The sequence below is a fragment of the Hemiscyllium ocellatum genome, chromosome 21, assembly GCF_020745735.1.
Source record: "Hemiscyllium ocellatum isolate sHemOce1 chromosome 21, sHemOce1.pat.X.cur, whole genome shotgun sequence".
NCBI lineage: Eukaryota > Metazoa > Chordata > Chondrichthyes > Orectolobiformes > Hemiscylliidae > Hemiscyllium > Hemiscyllium ocellatum.
This window is the reverse complement of record NC_083421.1, coordinates 37,367,181-37,388,480: the sequence shown is the minus strand read 5'-3', so window position 1 is coordinate 37,388,480 and position 21,300 is coordinate 37,367,181. Positions and strand designations below refer to the sequence as shown.

Below are 21,300 nucleotides of genomic sequence, written 5' to 3'. Positions count from 1 at the left end.
TCCTCGCTCCAGGGAAAAAAGCCCCAGCCTGTTCAGCCTCTCCCTATAGCTCAAATCCTCCAACCCTGGCAACATCCTGAGAGTAGAGATTGCTGCACTTTTAGCAGTGATATTTGCATCCCCACTGTCCACTGGAGTAGTGTCAGAATGATTGGAGGGTGGCAAATGTTACTTCCTTGTTCAAGAAAGGGAATATGGACAATCTTGGGAATTACAGACCAGTCAGTCTTATGTCTGTGGTGTGCAAAGTATTGGAGAGGATTCTGAGAGACGGATTAATGATTACTTAGGAAATCATAGTTTGAATGGAGATAGTCAACATGGCTTTGTGAGGGGCAGGTCATGCCTCACATACTTACTGAATTCTTTGAGGATGTGACAAAACACATTGATGAAGGTAGAGTAGTGGATGTGGTCTTCATGGATTTTAGCAAGGCATTAGATAAAGTTCCCCATGGTAGGGTCATTCAGAAAATAAGGAGGCATGGGAAATAGGGAAATCTGTCTGTTTGGATACAGAATTGGCTGGCCCATAGAAGGTGATGATAGATGGAAAGAATTCAGCCTGGAACTCAGTGACCAGTGGCGTTCCACAGGGATCAGTCCTGGGACCTCTGCTTTTTGTGATTTTTATAAATGACTTGGATGAGGAAGTGGAAGGGTGGTTAGTAAGTTTGCTGATGACATGAAGTTGTTGTTGTTGTGGATAGCATGGAGGGTTGTTGTAGGTTGCAACGAGACATTGACAAGATGCAGAATTGGGCTGGGAATTGGCAAGTGGAGTTCAACCTGGAAAATGTGTAGTGGTTCACTTTGGAAGGTCGAATATGAATACAGAATACAGAGTGAAAGACAGAATTCTTGGTAATGTGGAGGAACAGAGGGATCTTGGGGTCCATCCATAGATCCTTTAAAGTTCCACCCAAGTTGATAGTGTTGTTAAGAAGACGTATGGTGTGTTGGCTTTCATTAGTAGGGGGATTTAATTGAAGAGCTATAAGGTTATACAGTAGCTCTTTTGAGCCCTGGTTAGATCACTCTTGGAATATTGTGTTCAGTTCTGCTCGTCTCATTATGGGAAAGATGTGGAAGCTTTAGAGAGGGTTCAGAGGAGACTTACCAGGATGCTGCCTGGATTGGAGGGCATGGCTTACGAAGAAAGGTTGAGGGAGCTAAGGCTTTTCTCATTGAAGTGAAGAAGGATGAGAGGTGACTTGATAGAGGTGTACAAGGTGATGAGGCATAGATAGAGCGGATAGCCAGAGATGTTTTCCCACGGCAGAAATGTCTATCATGAGGAGGCATAATTTTAAGGCGATGGGAGGAAGGTTTAGGGGACATGTCAGAGGTAGGTTCTTTACTCAGAGAGTGGTGGGTGCATGGAATGCACTGCCAGCAGTGGTAGCAGAGTCAAATACATTAGGGACATTTAAGCAACTCTTGAATAGGCAGAGGAAAGATAGTACAATGAAGGATATGTAGGTTAGTCTGATCTTAGAGTTGGATAAAAGGCCGGCACAACAATGAGGGCTGAAATGTCTGTACTGTGCTATACTGTTCTATGTTCTATGTTGCATGAATGTCACAGATTAGGTTTATCTGTCCATTCCTGTGTTGTGCAATCTGGTTTTAAATCCAATCTATCCCAAACAAAGCTGAAAATTGTTGACAATGTGGCTGTGGTGACATAGTTAATTCCTATGGCTAAAACAAACAGTAGGAAACATAGTGCAGCTTGAAGAACAGAAGTGACTGTACTTTGCATATGCAAATTTACTTAATAAAGCTGGCCTTAATAGTAACCAAGGAAGCCAATTGTACACAATGATCAAATTGTTGTGCACACGCTACTTTTCATCCTACTGTTTTACTGAGGAATATACAAGAAGTTTGAAGTAACAGCAGACTTGCATTACTCCAAGTGAATTTTGAGATCACAAGCTCAATGATTTCCATTGGTAATTTTTTCCTTACAAACTGAAACTCGATTTCACCATGTGTGGATTCCCACCAGAAACACTGACTTGATCAAAATTATTTTAATTCATTCTTTGACTTTGTTAGATATTCAGAAAAGCATGTCATGTAGGAAAAGTGGGTTGAAAATGTTGGCGTTACAGAGGATATGGAAGAGTTAACATTTTTAGTGGAGCCCTTTCAGAAGATCTGGTTTGGTCTTGCACATTATAAAGTTCTCTGAACAAGATGTAATATAGCTCCTTACATGTAAATTATGCTTCATTCCCATACGACGTACAGTGTTCTTCATAAAAGGTCAGCTCTATTCTTTATTTTCTATTTGAGATTTTATAATGGAATTTTAGAATTGACAAAATGATTTAGGTGATCACATCAAAACTTTAATCCAAAAATAAACGGCCTCTTAAAATACATTCAGTCAGAATTGTCTGCAATGATCATTCCCACATGCTAAATTACCTTTCTACAGAAATGATTAAAGTAAACAAATGTGTTTCTGTTCACCTTTAACTTCCTGTTTAGCTCTGGCATGTTCTGCATTACCAATGTATTAATTAAGTACACTATTATAGCAATCAAGACTCGGTTAACCAATGCCCAATCATCCGGAATTCTCATGCAATAGCATTTTAAAAAGTGCCTTCCTTCAGCAAGCAGTAGCTCTCCCATGATACAATGGGCAGAAGTTCAAAAGGGGAAATTGGAATGTTAATCTCCTAAAAGAAGTTATAATGTTACCAAGGCACAGTGACTGACTTATCGCGATGGGAGTAAGATTCCTCACTTTGGGAACTGATCGTTTAATTGCCACCCTCTCTCTCCTTGTGATCAAAACTTTATGAGAAGTCTTGGCCGTTTGTTTATTTATCTTGGCACATTCATCTTGTGGTAGCAGCCTATCGAGTTCTCCCAGCCTTCACCAGTATTTCTCATGCAGCTGGAAGATTCAGTGAACCTGCAACTCACTGACAGTCTCTCCTCCCTTCGCCCCTTCATTCGCTCTATGTGCCAGATATTCTTTTTCTTAATTTATTCATTCATTTTGTAGGACGTGGGGATCCCTGTCTGGGCTAGCATTTATTGCCAATTCCTTGTTGCCCTCCAGAAAGTGGCGGTGAGCTGTCTCCTTGAACCGCTGCAGTCACTTGCTGTAGGCAGACCCATAAAGCCATTAGGGATGGATGCCACAATTTTGACCCAGCGACAGTGAAGGATCTGTGATATAATTCCAAAGTCAGAATGATGAGTGACTTGGATGGAAACTTGAAGTGGGTGTATCTTCTGCCCTAGTCCTTCTAGATGGAAGTGATTGTGGGTTTGGAAGGTTCTGTCTGAGGATCTTGGTGAACTTCCGTAGTGCATCTTGTGGATAATACACACTGCTGCTACTGTGCACGGTGGTAGAGTGGTGTGGATGCTTGTGAATGCGGTATCAATCAAGCAGGTTGCTTTGTCCTGGATGGTTGAAAATGTGTTGCTGGTTAAAGCACAGCAGGTTAGGCAGCATCCAAGGAATAGGAAATTCGACGTTTCGGGCATAAGCCCTTCATCAGGAATCGAATGTGATCACCTAAATCATTTTGTCAATTCTAAAATTCCATTATAAAATCTCAAATAGAAAATAAAGAATAGAGATGACCTTTTATGAAGAATAATGTACATCGTCGAATTTCCTATTCCTTGGATGCTGCCTAACTTGCTGTGCTTTAACCAGCAACACATTTTCAGCTGTGATCTCCAGTATCTGCAGACCTCATTTTTTACCCGAAGATTTTGTCCTGGATGGTGTCAACATTCCTGAGTGATGTTGGGGTTGCACCCATCCAGACAAGTGAGGAGTATTCCGTAACACTCCTGACCTGTGTCGAGTAGATGATGGACAGGCTTTGGGAGACATAGATGAGTTACTCATTAAAGTATTCCAATCTTCTGACCTGCTGTTGAGGCCACTGCATTTATGTGAGGAGTTCAGTTGAGTTTCTGATCAATGATAACTCCCACGATGTTGATAGTGGGGGATTCAGTGATAATAACACCATTGGATATCAAGGGGTGATGGTTAAATGGTCTCTTGTTGGTAATGGTTATAGCCTGGCATTTGTGTACTGTAGTGTGAATGTTACTTGCCACTTGTCAGCCCAAGCCTGGATATTGTCCAGACCTTATAGCATTTGGACACGAGCTGTTTCAGTGTCTAAGGATAATGGAGAGATTACTGGATGCGGGTTTGCTCACGGAGCTGGAAGGTTCATTTCCAGATGTTTTGTTACCCTACTAGGTAACGTCTTCAGTGGGTCTCAGGTGAAGCAATGCTGAAAATTCCTGCTTTCTATTTATATATTTGGGTATCTTTGGGTTAGCCTGTCCCTTTTAAGGGACTGATGGACATGCACACCAAGTTTTCTCTGATTCTCGGTACTTCGCAAGGTCTTACTGTTCATCATGTGTTCCCTTGCCTTGTCTTAACCTGCCCAAGTGCAGCTGCTCACACCTATCTGGATTGAATTCCTTTCACCACTGATCAGCCTATCTTTGTCCTCTCGTCATTTAACATTATTGTTCTCCCTATTTGCCAATTCATTACCCAGCCTGGAATATATTTCATCTGACCCTGGAGATTGATCTATTTTTAAGCCTAACTGACCACTCAGAACCTCCTCTCTATCAATGCTAACTTCTTTAAGTATATTACAGACCTTCTCCCTAATTTCTACACCCACATCACCCCTATCACTAATGAACACCAGCATAGAGTATTAATTTAGAACCTCATACACAAATTATCTCTGTGGTCCTTAATGGACCCTATGCTTTCCTTAGTTATCCTTTTATCCTTAATGTACTTAAAAATTAACTTTAGATTTTCCTTTATTTTACCTGCATTATTCTTTCATGCCTCCTTTTTGATGTCCAAATTTCCTTTTTAAGTTTCCCCTTGCACACTCTGCACTCCACTGGTTTCCATCCCGGAGAGTGAACATAACTGAATGCTGATTGGCAAATCTCTGGGATCAAGGTGGTTTATCACACTGACCTAATCTGGACCAGTTCAGGTACAAAGTTATGTTTGTTTTACGCATTCATTGGGCCATCATCGATTACAGAATGCACTGGGCCTGTTCAGTCCTTGGGATTGTGACATAATATCCCCCACTTGTCCAGATAAGTTCAACTTTAACAACACTCAAGAGGCTTCTCATCATCACATCAAAGCAGCCAGTTTGATTGATACCATATCCACAAGCATCTACTCCCTCCACTATTGATGCAGAATAGCATCATTGTGTACGATCTACACGGTGCCTTGCCGAAATTCACCGAAGCCCTTAGACAACATCTTCCCAATCAATGACCATTATCATCTAGAAGGCAGTAGATGCGTGGGAACACCATCCTCTACAAGTTTCTGTCCCAGCTGCACACTATCCAGATTTGGAAACATTTTATCATTCCTTCAATGTCACTGGGTCTACCTGCAGCAAACAGACTGCAGCGGTTCAAGAAGGCAGCTCACCACCACGTTCTCAAGGTGATAGGTAAATAAATACTGATCCAGTCAGCAATACCTACATCCCATGAAAGAATATAAAATAAACCCAAGGCTGAGTGGAATGTTGATACATATGTTCAAAATCATGTGGAATCTGTACAGAAGCTGTTCCCCTTCATGGAAGGATCAATTCTCAGAGGGCATCAATTTAAGGAGTACAACAAAGGAAGCCTTGGCAACATGAGGAGAAGGTGTTTTGCAGAAAGCAGTTAAGATCAGGAGTTAGCTGCTGGCAGCCTGGTGGAGATTTAAGGAAGGACTGGATCAAATTTGGGAAGAAAAAATTTGTTCCAAATGGCAGGGTGTGGCATTAAGTGAGCTACTCTCGCAGTGAGGTCAAACAGGCAAGATAACTCCTTTTGTGCTGTAACCTTTCTGATTGTCATCGATGATTCAACGAGTCTCACTTGCTTGGTTACAAGTATTCTGCCTTAAGGTCATTTACCTGTTCACTAGTTGCAAAGGCAGATGAAAATATTTCCATTTGGCAGGAGTAATTGAATCTCAGCTGTTAGGTGCAGAATTCTTAAATCAAACTGTGGAGGCTAAAATAACCATTCTCTTGAAATTGTTCAACTCAGGGCATATTGCATTTAAAACAGCTTCCTTTTTCTCTAAGCAGTTTAAAGCATTGACTGTCCTGGTTTCAAGCATACAAATTTGCTTTCTTCCTCTCTCTCCTAACAACCAACAACCATTGCTCAGTGGGTAACACTCTTGCTTCCAGGAAAATAGGTAGTACATTCAAGCTCCACTCCATAGGCATTAGTCTGTAGGTTAGGTTAGCAGATTACTGAGATAATGCTGCACAGTTAGAGTCATCAGCTGTTGGACGAATTATTAAACAGTGGCTCTGCGTATTCTTTCAGATGAATGTTCCAAATTGCTCAGCATTACTTAAAAGAGATAAACATTTGGTCATATCCTGTTTAATATGTATTGCTTAACCGGCATTGTTACAATGATCCTGTCGTTATTACGTTGGTGCTTATGGGCTGTTGAAGTGCATAATTGGACAGCTGTGTTTTCTATTTTACAACAGTAGTAGACTTCAAAACATATTTGGTTGTAAAATGCTTTGCGACATCACAAGGGTGGTAACCCCCCACAAAATAAATGCAACTTCTTTCTTTCTCTGCGGTCCAGGTCTTACGCTGTACTTTAATTCAAGCAGTTATATTCATGCCATAATAAAATTATTGCAGACCATAAGATCAGAGCCCATCACATGCTTACTAATTGTCTAATATGCATTTCCTCTATATTCAATGTACGCTTGAACAAGGCTTAACAGCAAACAGCAAAATAAAATCTGAAGATCTGAAATAAAACAAAAGCGATAGAGAATCTCAACAGCACAGTGGAGAGAGAGTTTTGTGTCTAAAAAGATTTTTAAATGGAATGAACAATGAATAAAGTTCTGAAGAAGTGTCATATTGAATTGGAAATATGAACTGTCTTTCTATCTCTACAGATCCTGCCAAACCTACAGGTTTCCCCAGCATGTTCTGTTGTTCATTAATAGAAAGAAGCGTATTTTCTTAATGCTGACTCTTATTTCTCCAACCCAGCCTAGCAATGTTGCTGCAATGTGAGCAGACAATTTACTGATTTATCTTAGATCAGATAATGTAACGCAGACTAGGAATCAAATTGGGATATTCCACTCTAAGATATAATACAATCACTGATATAACCACAAGAGAATCTGAACTAATGGGACTTTTTTTTAAATTTTACAGATGCAAAACACCAAGAGCAACAGAAATACAGAATATTATCTGTTGTGAAAATGACAGTCTTTATAATAAACATCACAAAGAAAAGAACAAAAGGTAAAGTTCATCCAAATTTTACTCCTACTACGTCATATTAGAAATTAAATAAAGCAACTCAGAGTATGTGTACTTGTTTGTTTTGATATTAAAAAAAACGTAAATACTATTCAAAGAAATCAGTCAACCAACCTGATATTCTGACAGCATTATAACAGAATGTCTAGTCATTTGACAGTTTGTTTGGAGGATTTTGCCCCGTGTATATTCGCTATTAAGTATGCCTACATAACAACAGTGATCACAGGTCAAAAATAATTTATTTCTTATGAAGGGATGGGGATGTTCTGAGACAATGACAAAGTGCAGTATTAATGCAAATTTTTTATTTCTTAATTGGCTATTATATTATGTGATGAAGGAGCAGAATAAAGAAATGCTGTTAATGTCTTGATGAGGCAATAAACAAGATTCAGTAACTGATATATAATCGTAAATCATAATTGTTTGTCCAAACTTATGTTTTAATGTATCTCCATTAGACATAAATCAAGTTAGTTTTCTCCAGACCAAAGCAGTTTGTTGTTATACATGTATCTCAGTTCAGGTTATCCAGGTCAAAAGATTACTTCTGATTAGCTCTGTTTTGCAACTGGGTGTACAAGTTCGGCAGGAAAATCCATCTGGCTGATCCCATACAGTTTGATTCAGACATTCCCTACTCAGCCAGGAAATAATAAATCAAATCCAAAAGAGGCAATTCTGTCCTCTATCTATTCTATTCCTTGGTGTTCCTAAAAAAAGAGTAACAGTGAGCAATGAGTAAGGCCTGAGTACACACAGCTCCAGATCTTCAGCTAAAACAATCCCCACCTTCCTCAGCCCAGAATTAGCACTGAACCACCTGAGAGGACGAGAGAAGACTGCTACCATTGATCATGTAAAATACGCCGAGCTTAGAAACCTGCAAAGCTCCCCATGAAAATGGGACAGCTTATACATTATGTACAAGATGTGAAGCATGTCTGAAACAGGTGGTTGCTATTTTGAAACATAAAGGAAAAAATAATATTGATAATTCACAATAATCTCAGTAGCACGTTAAATGAAGTAAATGCACAAGGATACCCTTAACCACGATGAAAGAGTTTTAAAAACAATTAAATTCCTTGCCTTCAGCATGACACAAATAGTTCACTGAATTCATTCTGGCTACGGCATCATTGGAAGGATCCCACTCTGGATCAGCTTTTTCTTTATTCATTCATGGGATGAGGGCATCACTGGCTAGGCCAGTATTTATTGCCCAGAGGGCAGTTAGGAGTCAACCACATGCCTCTAGGTCTGGAGTCACATGTAGATCAGACCAGCTAAGGATGGTAGTTTCCTTTCTTGAAGGATATTAGTGAAGCAGATTGTTTTTTCCAACAATTGACAATGGATTCATGGTCATCATTAGACACTTAATTCCAGATTTTTGTGGAATTCAAATTCCACCATCTACCATGGCAGGATTTGAATGTGGGTCCCCAGAACATTACCTGGGTCTCTGGATTAACAGTCCAGCAATAATACCACTAGGTCACTGCCTTCTCTTTAAAAATCATTTGTCAAGCACAAAACATCTTCTTCTCCATCTGAATTGGATATTCAGCATTTTTGATTGTTTTGATGACACTTCGTCCATTAATAGAATCCCACAATGTGATAAAGAAAATAGTTGAAACTCCAGCTGTATTAATTCACTGTCACTCTGAAAGTTTTGCTGAACTCGGGGTTTGTACATAAGAAATGCATTTTTGGTAAGAATGTAACCATTCCAATGAATTAAGGACTTTATCTGATGCATACATTTCAAGTTCAGTGTTTGAATGCTTTCTTAATGATGCATTTGGTCTTGATTTTTTTAAACTAACATCAAAATCATCAACTGGGACTGCCATAGTGTTAAAGGTTTAGATGGAAAGGAATTTCTTAAGTGTGTACAAGACAATTTTCTGATTCAGTATGTGGATGTACCGGTTAGTGAAGGTGCAAAACTTGACCTACTCTTGGGAAATAAGGCAGGGCAGGTGACCGAAATGTCAGAGGCGGAGCACTTCGGGGCTAGCGACTATAATTCTATTCGTTTTAAAATAGTGATGGAAAAGGATAGAGCAGATCTAAAAGTTGAAGTTCTAAATAGGAGAAAGGCCAATTTTGACGGTATTAGGCAAGAACTTTCAAAAGCTGATTGGAGGCAGATGTTTGCAGGTAAAGGAACGGCTGGAAAATGGGAAGCCTTCAGAAATGAGATAACAAGAATCCAGAGAAAATATATTCCTGTCAGGGTGAAAGGGAAGGTTGGTAGGTGTAGGGTATGCTGGATGACTAGAGAAATGGAGGGTTTGGTGAAGAAAAAGAAGGAAGCATATGTCAGGTATAGACAGGATAGATCGAGTGAATCCCTATAAGAGTATAATGAAAGTAGGAGTATACTTAAGAGAGAAATCAGGATGGCAAAAACAGCAAAATGAGATAGCTTTGGCAAATGGAGTTAAGGAGAATCCAAAGGGTTTTTACAAATATATTAAGGACAAAAGGGTAACTAGGGAGAGAATAGGGCCCCTCAAAGATCAGCAAGGCAGCCTTTGTGTGGAGCCACAAAAAATGGCTGAGATACTAAATGAATATTTTTCATCAGTATTTACTGTGGAAAAGGATATGGAAGATATAGACTGTAGGGAAATAGATGGTGACATCTTGTAAAATGTCCAGATTACAGAGGAGGAAGTGCTGGATGTCTTGAAATGGTTAAAGGTGGATAAATCCCCAGGACCTGATCAGATGTACTGGGAACTTTGTGGGAAGCTAGAGAAGTAATTGCTGGGCCTCTTGCAGAGATATTTGTATCATCGATCGCCACAAATAAGGTGCTGGAAGACTGGAGGTTGGCAAACGTGGTGCCACTGTTTAAGAAGGGCAGTAAACATAAGACAGGGAACTATAGACCGGTGAGCCTGACCTCGGTGGTGGGCAAGCTGTTGGAGGGAATCCTGAGGAACAGGATGTACATGTATTTGGAAAAGCAAGGACTGATTCGGGATAATCAACATGGCTTTGTGCATGGAAAATCATGTCTCACAAACTTGTTTGAGGCTTTTGAAGAAGTAACAAAGAAGATTGATGAGGGCAGAGCAGTAGATGTGATCTATATGGACTTCAGTAAGGCGTTCAACAAGGTTCCCCATGGGAGACTGATTAGCAAGGTTAGATCTCATAGAATACAGGGAGAACTAGTTATTTGGATACAGAACTGGCTCAAAAGATAGAAGACAGAGGGTGGTTATGGATGGTTGATTTTCAGACTGGAGGCCTGTGACCAATGGAGTGCTGGATTGGTGCTGGGCCCTTTACTTTTTGTCATTTACATAAATGATTTGTATGTGAGCATAAGAGGTACAGTTAGTAAGCTTGCAGATGACACCAATATTGGAGGTGTAGTGGACAGCGAAGAGGGTTAACTCAGATTACAACAGGATCTGGACCAGATGGGCCAATGGGCTGAGAAGTGGCAGATGGGGTTTAATTCAGATAAATGCGAGGTGCCGTGTTTTGGGAAAGCAAATCTTAGTAGGACTTATACACTTAATGGTAAGGTCCTAGGGAGTGTTGCTGAACAAAGAGACCTTGGAGTGCAGGTTCATAGCTCCTTGAAAGTAGAGTCACAGGTAGATAGGATAGTGAAGATGGCGTTTGGTATGCTTTCCTTGATTGGTCAGAATATTGAGTACAGAAGTTGGGAGGTCATGTTGCGGCTGTACAGGACATTGGTTAGGCCACTGTTGGAATATTATGTGCAATTCTGCTCTCCTTCCTATCGGAAAGATGATGTGAAACTTGAAAAGGTTCAGAAAAGATTTACAAGGATGTTGCCAGGGTTGGAGGATCTGAGCTACAGGGAGAGGTTGAACAGGCTGGGGCTATTTTCCCTGTAGCGTCGGAGGCTGAGGGGTGACTTTATGAGGGGCATGGATAGGATAAATAGACAAAGTCTTTTCCCTGGGGTCGGGGAGTACAGAACTAGAGGGCTTAGGTTTCGGGTGAAAGGGGAAAGATACATAAGGGGCAACTTTTTCACACAGAGGGTGGTATGTGTATGGAATGAGCTGCCAGAGGAAGTGGTGGAGGCTGGTACAATTGCAACATTTAAGAGGCATTTGGATGGGTATATGAATAGGAAAGGTTTGGAGGGATAATGGGATGGGTGCTGGCAGGTGGGACTAGATTGGGTTGGGATATCTGGTCAGCATGGACAGGTCGAACCAAAGGGTCTGTTTCCATGCTGTACACCTCTATGACTCTAAATTCCTTCATTGCTGTTAAGGTCAGATAACAAAGGTTATGACATGCAGCTTGAAACCAACTACATACTAGATTTGTTATTGCTAAATGACTCATTTCTGTTCATAACTCGGCATGTTGCAAGAGCAGATTATTTGAAAGCTCCTTGTGGGTGTGCGTCAACAACATCTTCTCAACAGAGTCATATTGACCGCACAATTCCATACCTGAAGAAGTAGAAACCAAGTGAAATATTGAGGGATGAAACTTTGAGGCTGACCACTAATGCATTTGTATATCTTACATTTTAATGTATAATGCAGGCATTTCACAACTGAATAGGTATGTCAACCTATAAAATGATTATATGCAAAAGTATGATTTTTGGGCATCAAAATAATGGGGTCTTCTTATAAGTTGTGTGACATGTTGCCACAATCTACAGTACATCCAAATGACATACTATCATTCACTTGGACATATATTGCCATTCTACCATTATTACCAGCTTGAGATCCTGGGACAGCCTACCTAAGCATTGTTGGTGCACGTCTGCCATACAAACTACAGTGGTTCAATAAGAAAGGCCACCGCCACCTTCGCAAGGGTAAGAGGCACTGTAATTTAAGAGGTTAGTCTTGCCTCATATCAACTTTAGCTCCCAGCTAGCCTTGATCCCTTGAAATTTGCCTACTGATGCAACAGTTCCATGGCAGACACCATCTCCCTAGCCCTTACACTCATTCCTGGAAGGTCTGGATAATAAGGATATTTACATCAGGTTTCTACTTATTGACTACAGCTCCACCTTCAACACTATAATCCCAACCAAACTAATCTCCAAGCTCTGAGACCTAGGTCTCTGCTCTGCCCTCAGTGAAGGGAATCTCAACCTCTTGACCCACAGACCACAATCAGTGAGGATAGACAACAACACCTCCTCCATGACAATCTTCAACACTGGTGCCCCACAAGGTTGTGTTCTCGGTACTTTACTGTACTTCCTGTACTTTCATGTCTCTGTGACCAAATTTTGTCTGAATTCCATCTACAAGTTTGCTGATGACAGCACAGTTGTAGGCTGGGGATCAAACAATGGTGAAACAGAATACAGGAAACAGATGGAGTGATTGGTGGTGTGATGGAAAGATAACAATCTCTCTCTCAATGCCAGCAAAGCTAAAGAGCTGATTATTGACTTCACAAAGTAAGGAGGAGAGCACGCCCCTATCTACTTCAATGGAGTTGAGGTAGAGATGGTCGAGAGCACCATGGGTGGCATGGTGGCTCAGTGGTTAGCACTGCTGCCTCACAGCACCAGGTCCCAGGTTTGATTCAAGCCTTAGGTGTGTGTGTGTGTGTGTGTGTGTGTGTGTGTGTGTGTGTGTGTGTGTGTGTAGTTTGCACATTCTCCCCGTGTCTGCATGGATTTCCTCTGGTACTTTGGTTTCCTCCCACAATCCAAAGACATGCAGGTTAGGTGAATTGGTCATGCTAAATTGCCCATAGTGTTCAGGGGTGTGTAGGCCAGGCGCATTAGTTAGGGGAAACATAGGGTAATAGGTGTAGGGAAATGGGTCTGGGTGAGATACTCTTCGGGGGTCAATGTGGACTTGTTGGACCAAAAGGCCTGTTTCCGCACTGTAGGAATTCTAATTCATCAAGTTCCTAGGTGTGATCACCAACAATCTTTCCTGGACCACCCACATTGATGCGATGGTCAAGAAAGCACAACAACACCTCTCCTTCCTGAGGAGGCTGAGGAAATTCAGCATGTCCAGAAAAACTCTCACCAATGTCTATAGATGCACCATAGAAAACATTCTATCTGGATGCATCATGGCTTGGTATGGCAACTTCATCTATATTTCTTGCTGCCTTGGAAAGGCAGCCAACATCATCAAAGACCCCTCTCACCCTGGTTTATAATCTCTTCCAACCTCTATCGGGCAAAAGATACAAAAGGTTAAATTTACGTACCAACAAGTTCAAGAACAGCTTCTTCCCTGCTGTTATTAGACTTCTGAATGGACCTCTCAAATTTCAAATAATGCTCATCTTGCCTTTTTGCACACCTTCTGTGCAGCTGTAACTTTGTGTTCCTTGCTCTGTTCTATCATCCTATGATCTTTGTATGGTGTGATCTGTCTGTACTGCACGCAAAACTAAACTTTTCGCGCAATTCAGTACATGCGACAATAATAAATCAAATCAAATAAAATCTCAAATCAATAAATATTGACTGACAAGGGAAGTAAGTATTCAAAGTGGTGAATATTAGTGGATTTGAAAGTCTTTAAAAGCCAGCAGAGGATAACCAAAATGTAATAATTATGGACAAGATGAAATATGAGAGGAAGCTATTTAGTAATATAAAAGAAGATTGCAAGAGTTTTTATAGATATCTAAATGGTAAAAGAGAGGCAAGAGTGGATATTGGACTGCTGGAAAATGAGGCTGGAGAAGTAGTAATGGGGCAACAAAGAAATGGTGGAGGAACTGAATAGGTGATTTTGATCAGTTTTCACAGTGGAAGACACCAGCAACATACCAAAACTTCAAAAGACTCAGAGACAGAGGTGAGTGTAGTGGCCATCAATAAGGAGAAGGTACTGATGAAGCTGAAAAGTCTAAAGGTGAATAAATCACTCAGACCAGACGGACTACAACCTCGTTTCTGAAGGAGAGATGATTGTAGAGGCATGACTGATTTTTCTAGAGTCACCACAGGAACTTGCATTGGAATCAGTGGCTGTTGCATTAGTGGAGGTGTTGTCAGTGAGTCAGCCCCAGCGGTGGAAGATGGTACCTGAGAATCGATAACTTTGTCATTGGTTGGGTCCGGCGCTGGTGGCGGTGAAGTGATGACAGAAGGTGGAATGGTATCAGTGCAACATCAGTGAGCTCGGCCCAATGGAGAGAGACATGACACTGATGTTGGTTGGTCTGGCACAGGCAGCAGTGCGGAGGAAGAGAATCGGCACAGTGGTGAAAGATGGCTCCTGAGGATTGATGACTTCAACATTGGTTGGGTCTGGCGTAGGCAGCAGCGAGGCACAGGAGGATGGATGGTGGCACAGGCATCATTGATTGTGAGCTGGCTCAGGACTGATGGACTCTCTTTCAGCTATATAAAGTCATAGAGATGTACATCACATAAACACATACTTCAGTCCAACTCATCCATGCTGAACAGATATCTCAAATTATTCCCATTTGCCAGCTCCTGGCCCATATTCCTCGAAATCCTTGCTATTTATATGCCCATTCAGATGCCTTTTAAATATTGTAATTGTACTAGCCTCCATCACTTCCTCCGGCAACTCATTCCATACATGCACTATCCTCTACGTGAAAATGTTGCCCTCTAGGTCCCTTTTAAATTTTTCCCCTCTCATCCTAAACCTATGTCCTCTAGTTATGGACTCCCCCACCCCAAGGAAAAGACCTTGTCTATTTTTCGTTTCCATGCCCCTCATGATTTTATAACCTTCTATAAGGTCACCCCTCAGCCTCCGACACTCCCAGGGAAAACAGCCTCAACCTATTCAGCCTCTCCCCAACACTGGCAACATTATACGTTTCTTTATTTTCCCTTATTCTTAAGTTATTCAACATGGCACTGAATCATGGCAACAAATGAAAGCTTTTCACAGTGTTTTATTGTATTCTTGCTGTAAAATGCATGTGACAATATAAGTCATTCAATAAACTGGTCATCAACAGCGCTGATCTTTCAGGAATCATTGGAGTGTCATGGAGAATCCCAGAGGACTGGAAAATGGCCAATATTTAACAAGGGAGGGAATCAGAAGACAGGAAACTATGGACCTATTAACCTGATCTCCATCATTGGTAAGATTTTAGAATCCATTATTAAGGGTGAGGTTATGGAGTACCTGGAAGTGCATGGTAAAATAGGGCTGAGTAAGTGTGGCCTTGTCAAGATGAGGTCACGCCTGACAAATCTGTTAGAATTCTTTGAGGAAATAATGAGCAAGTTAGACAGAGGAGATCCAGTGGATGTGATCTATTTAGATTTCCAGAAGGCCTTTGACAAGGTGCTGGACAGGAGGCTGTGAAATAAGATAAGAGCCCATGGTATATGGGCAAGGTATTGGCATTGATAGAGGATTGGCTGACTGGCAGAAGGCAGAGAGCAGGGATATTTTTCAGGATGGCAAATGGTGACTCGTGGAGTTCCGTACAGATCAGTATTGGGACCACAACATTATTGACGATCTGGATGAAGGAACTGTGACATTGTTGCTAGGTTCGCAGATGACACAAAGATAGGTGGAGGGGCAGGTCGTGTGAAGAAGTGGAGAGGCTGCAGAAGGACTTGGACAGGCTGGGAGAGTGGGCAAAAAAGTGGGAGATGGAATATAATGTGGGAAAGTGTGAAGTAATGCACTTTGACAAGAAGAATGGATGCCTTGACTATAGTCTAAATTGCGAAAAGGCTTTGGAAATCTGAAGCACAAAGGGACTTGGGGGTCCTGGTTTACGATTCTTTTAAGGTTAACATGCTGGTCCAGTTGGCAGTTAGGAAGGCAAATGTAATGTTCAAGAGGGCTGGATACTACAGTAGAGACGTACTGCTGAGTCTGTATAAGGCTGTATGAGGTTGTTAAGGCTCTGGTTATTTGGAATATTGTGAGTAGTTTGGACCCATATCTAAGGAAGGATGGGATAGCATTGTAAGAGGTCCAGAGGAGGTTCACAAGAAAGATCTTGGGAATGAAGCATTTGTCACATTAGTATTAGGTCTGTACTGAATGGATTTTAGAAGGATGAGAAGGGATCTCATTCAAACATATTGAACACTGAAAGACCTGGATAGAATGAACATGGAGAAGATGTTTCCACAAGTAGGATAGACTAGTCCATGAAGACACAGTCTCAGAGTGAAGAGGAGACCCTTTAAAACTAAGATTAAGAGGAATTTCTTCATGCAAAGGATAGTGAATCTGTGGAACTCATTGTCACATGGGTAAGTGGAGGCAAAGTCTTCGAGTTTTACTTAAGACAGAGATTGATCGGTTCTTGATTAGTAAGGGGATCAAGGGTTACCGGGAAAAGGCAGGGGAATGGGGTTGAGAAACATATCAGCCATAATTGAGTGGTGGAGCAAACTCAATAGGCCAAATGGCCTTATTCTGCTCTTACATTTTATGGTCTATATTCCCAGAAATAATAATAATAATAATAAAGGTTCAAGTCCAGGCTTTCAGCGTTTGTACACTTTCAACATCATGATCATGCCCAGCAAGCAGCCATGTATTTGGCGAGTGTGCTGACCCCCAACATGTACCCTTTGCTCCATGGTCCTCCCATCCCCCTCAACGCTCTCTTTGGCTGAGAACATGTTATATAAATCAAAGAAAAATCTAAGCGCAATTGCACCAATGCCACAATGGCATAAACAGATTTGTGATGGATGTGACTGTCAACATATTTCTATATTTACAATCAAGAGACTCCAGAACTCTGACAATTTACAGTCTCAATCTCATTAACCTGATCAAAAGCAAACTACATTAGCCCTTCACTGATAAAAGGAAGATGCTAGAATTGCTCATCGATGACATTTACATTGCACTGATCAAGGATGTTCTCCAAGCTTATATTTAAGCCAAAGCCTAGCTGTTCTTTTCCAATAGACAGAATGACATAAATATTAGAGTCATAAAGTCAGACAGCACAGAAACAGACCCTTCAGTCCAACATTTGAGTTTGTTTTCTTACTAAACTAAATTAATTTGTAGCACTCATGAAGCTCCAGATTTTTTTAATCTATGCATCTGTTGTTACACTGCAGTCACATTTGGAGCTCTCTCCAAACGTGTTGCTCTGCCTCAATTTGAGAAATACAAAATTGTATGGCAACTTCATGGATAAAAGTGACATTGTACAATATTCCACTGGTGAGATAGCATGATGAAAGGATCCAACATGCAAACGGAGATGTTTGAACCATCCATGGTTCAATACAAGTCCAGTGGACAGCTTCTGGTTTCTTTATAACCACAAAAATGCATTATAATGCACAGCAACAACAGACAGTCAAGTTTAATGCCTTCTAAGGGTTGCAATGATTTTGTAAAATCTGCAAGCATCAAGCCTTGCAGTACACTCCTAGATAATACCTGAGTTCTGAAGGAGGGTCACTGGACCTGAAACACTAACCCTGCTTTCTGTCAACTGATGCTGCCAGACTTACTAAGCTGTCTGAGCAATTTCTGATTTTGTTCCTAGCCAATATATGTTTTCTATAGAATGTAGAAATTAATATTTATTATTTTGTGATGTTGTTTGCAATTATAGTATTAAATATTTAATCACGTGGATCATATGTCATCAGGTAGCAATAGTATGCAATGCAGCACCATTTTGAGTCAGTTCTTGGCAGCTGCTATTGTTACACAATGTATGTAATTAAAAATTCACAGTTAAGTATTATAACACAGTAGAAGATAACAAGGATTAGCACCTCATTAGTCTAATTTTAAGGTATAGACAAACTGCGAACTGCTCTTGTATCAACCTCATGTTTTCAGAAATCATTTGAACTGATTTATTCGATAATTTTCCCTGTCAGAGAGTCATTAAATTTTTGTGTATATTCCCTCTTCATACAATAATTATACTTTTGAGGAACTTAACTAGATGAAAAGTGCTCTGGTGTGTCCCAAAATTATGAAAAGTATTTAATTTAAAATTGGTATTTTCTCAGTCTCCCATTTATTTTAGTTACTCAAACCCACAGATGTTCCATTCTGGTGAACCAGCATTTACGACTGTCAATAGAAAATGCTAACAAAATTCAACATGTTTAGCATCATTTGTGAAGAGAGAAACAGAATTAATGTTTCTTGTCTGAAACTACTTCAGAATGTAGTTTCTCTTTCCATAGATGCTACTGGACCTACTGAATTTCTCCAGCACTTATTTCAGACTTCCCACATCCACAGTGCTTTGCTTTTATCCAAACTGTCAACACTACACAAGAAATCAAACACGTCACATCCTTTTCAGCTTTATGTATTACCATTCCAAACAAAAGGAAAAAAGTCAGTCCTGTGTCTTTGTAGCACAGAAATTGATTACAATATTGTCAATGATTCAAACAGTGCTGAGCTCTTGCCTATCAAAAGTAATTTCAAAAATAAATAAAGGACAAGCTCCTCAAAAGGTGCCCAACCCTCCTGTTACCTTAGTTAATAAGCCCCACAGAACCAAACATATCTGTATTTAAAGGGTGAGATCATTGCAAAGGAACCAAGTGGTAACTAACTGGAACTCAAGAGTCATGTTTGCAAATGACCAGATATTTCACAAAATTGCTATCTAATTTGTGCTTGGTGCTCCAATGAAAAGGCAGCCACATTGTGAATTGCGAATAGATTAAATTGAAATAAAATAAATCACTGTCAACTTAGTGGGATGATGTAATCTATGCTAAGATTCCTGCAATTTTAAACACCAGTGGAGGACTGGTGTTTAAAAATTGCAGGAATCTTAGGATAGATTACATCATCCCACTAAGGTGACAGAGCGATTTATTTTATTTCAATTACTTTGTGTCAGTCCTCAGGGAGGAAGACATGAGCAATATCCCAAAAGTAGAAGAGAATGAGGGGGCAGAGGTGAATATGATGGCCATCAACAAGGAAAAGGTGCTAGAAAAGCTGAATGGCCTAAATGTGGATAAATCACCTGGACCAAAGGTGGACTATACCCCACTGTTCTAAGCAGATAGCTGAATCAATAGTGGAGGTGTTAGTGGTGAACTTTCAGGAATCACTAGAACCAGGGAGGCTCCCAGAGGATGGGAATATTGCTAATGTTACACCCCTGTTTAAAAAGGGAGTAAGGAAAAAGGCAGAAAGTTACAGAGCAATTAGTCTAACCTCAGTTTTGAGTAAGTTCCTGGAATCCATTGTGAAGGATGAGATTTCTGAATACTTAGAAGTGTATAGTAAACTAGGGCAAAGTCAGCATGGTTTCATCAACAGGTGGTCATGCCTGATGAATCTTCTAGAATTCATTGAGGAAGTAAGGAGCAGGTTGGACCAAGGAGAGCCAATAGATGTTATCTACCTGGACTTCAAGAAGGCCTTTGACAAGGTGCTGCTGAGTAAGATGAGGACCCATGGTGATAGAGGCAAGATGGAGAGAAGCTTGGCTGTCTGGCAGAAAGTAGAGAGTGGAGATAAAAGTGTCCTTCTCAGGATGGCTGCCGGTGACAAGTGACGTTGCACACGGCTCAGTGTTGGGATCACAACTTTTCACTTTATAAATTGACAATGTAGATGAAGAAACAGAGGTCATTCTGGCTAAGTTTGCAGATGATACAAAGATAGGTAGCATTGAGGTGACAGAAGGACTTGGATAGGTTAGGTGACTGAGCAAAAAAGTGGCAGATGGAGTACAACGTGGGAATGTGTGAGGTCATACACTTTGGTAAGAAGAATAGAGGCATGGACTGTTTTCTAAATGGGGAGAAAATTCTGAAGTCTGAAGTGCAAAGAGACTTGGGAGTTCTATTCCAGGATTCTCTCAAGGTAAACTTGCAGGTTGAGTCAGTAGTTAGGAAGGCAAATGCAATGATGGCATTTATTTTGTGAGGACTTGAATATAAAAACAGGGATGTACTTCTGAGGATCGATAAGGCTCTGGTCAGACTACATTTGGAGTATTGTACACAGTTTTGGGCCCCATATCTCAGGAAGGATGCATTGGCCTTGGATCATGTTCAGAGGAGGTTCATGAGAATGGTCCCAGGAAGGAAAAGCTTAACATATGAGGACTCAGGGTTTATATTTGATGGAATTTATAAAGATTGGGGGGGGGGGGATATAATTGATACATACAAAATACTGAATGCCTTGGACAGAGTAGATATTGGGAAGATGTTCACGTTGGTAGGAGAGACCAGGACCCGGGGGCATAGCTTTAGATTAAAGGGAATACCTTCTAAAATGGAGATAAGGAGAAACGTCTTCAGCCAGAGAGTGGTGAATCTATGGAATTCATTGTGACAATAGGCTGTGGAGGCCAGGTCATTGAGTACATTTAAGACTGAGATAGATGGGTTCTTGAATAACAAGGGGATCAAAGGTTACAGGGAGAAAGCGGGAGAATGGGGTTGAGAAACTTATCAGCCATGATTGAATGGTGAAGCAGACTCAGTGGGCTGATGGCCTAATTTCTGCTTCTATGTCATCTGATCTTATGTTCTCTCTCATCTCTTCTGTAAACCCTCTTGCAGTTGCTACTAGCACGAAAATGGCCTGTTGGTTCCTGCAGTCTTACACAGCCTCACCTGTGCCTACAGTCGTCAAACTGAACATTATACTTACTGATCAGAACTTAGTGACTTAATCACAGAGAAACTGGTTAATACCACAACAGTAAGTGGCCTGGTTGTAAGGATCTTTAGTGGTGCAATGGTAATATCCCTAGCTCAGAGCCTGGGTTCCAATCCTACCTGCTCCAGAGGTATGCAGTGACTTCTTTGAATAGGTTCATTTATATAAAAAAACGACGAAAATCTAAAACTTTTAACCTCTGTTTCGACTCCATTTGCCCGCATTGTTTTTAATAAAAAGAATTGGAGCTACGCCCTGTACACGTTGTCCTAACCCCCCGCTCATTACAATCAATCAC

At 40.8% G+C, this 21,300-nt stretch overlaps 1 long non-coding RNA gene across 1 annotated transcript; it reads right to left on the bottom strand.

The window, feature by feature from the left end:
- Positions 1-7,820: 7,820 nt before the first annotated feature.
- LOC132825824 (uncharacterized) lies at positions 7,821-21,211 on the bottom strand. The gene is made up of 3 exons (XR_009645818.1): positions 21,122-21,211; positions 14,299-14,755; positions 7,821-8,099 (listed from the first exon to the last, which is right to left on the bottom strand). It is a non-coding gene; the product is annotated as an uncharacterized LOC132825824 (long non-coding RNA).
- Between the last annotated feature and the right edge of the window lie 89 nt (positions 21,212-21,300).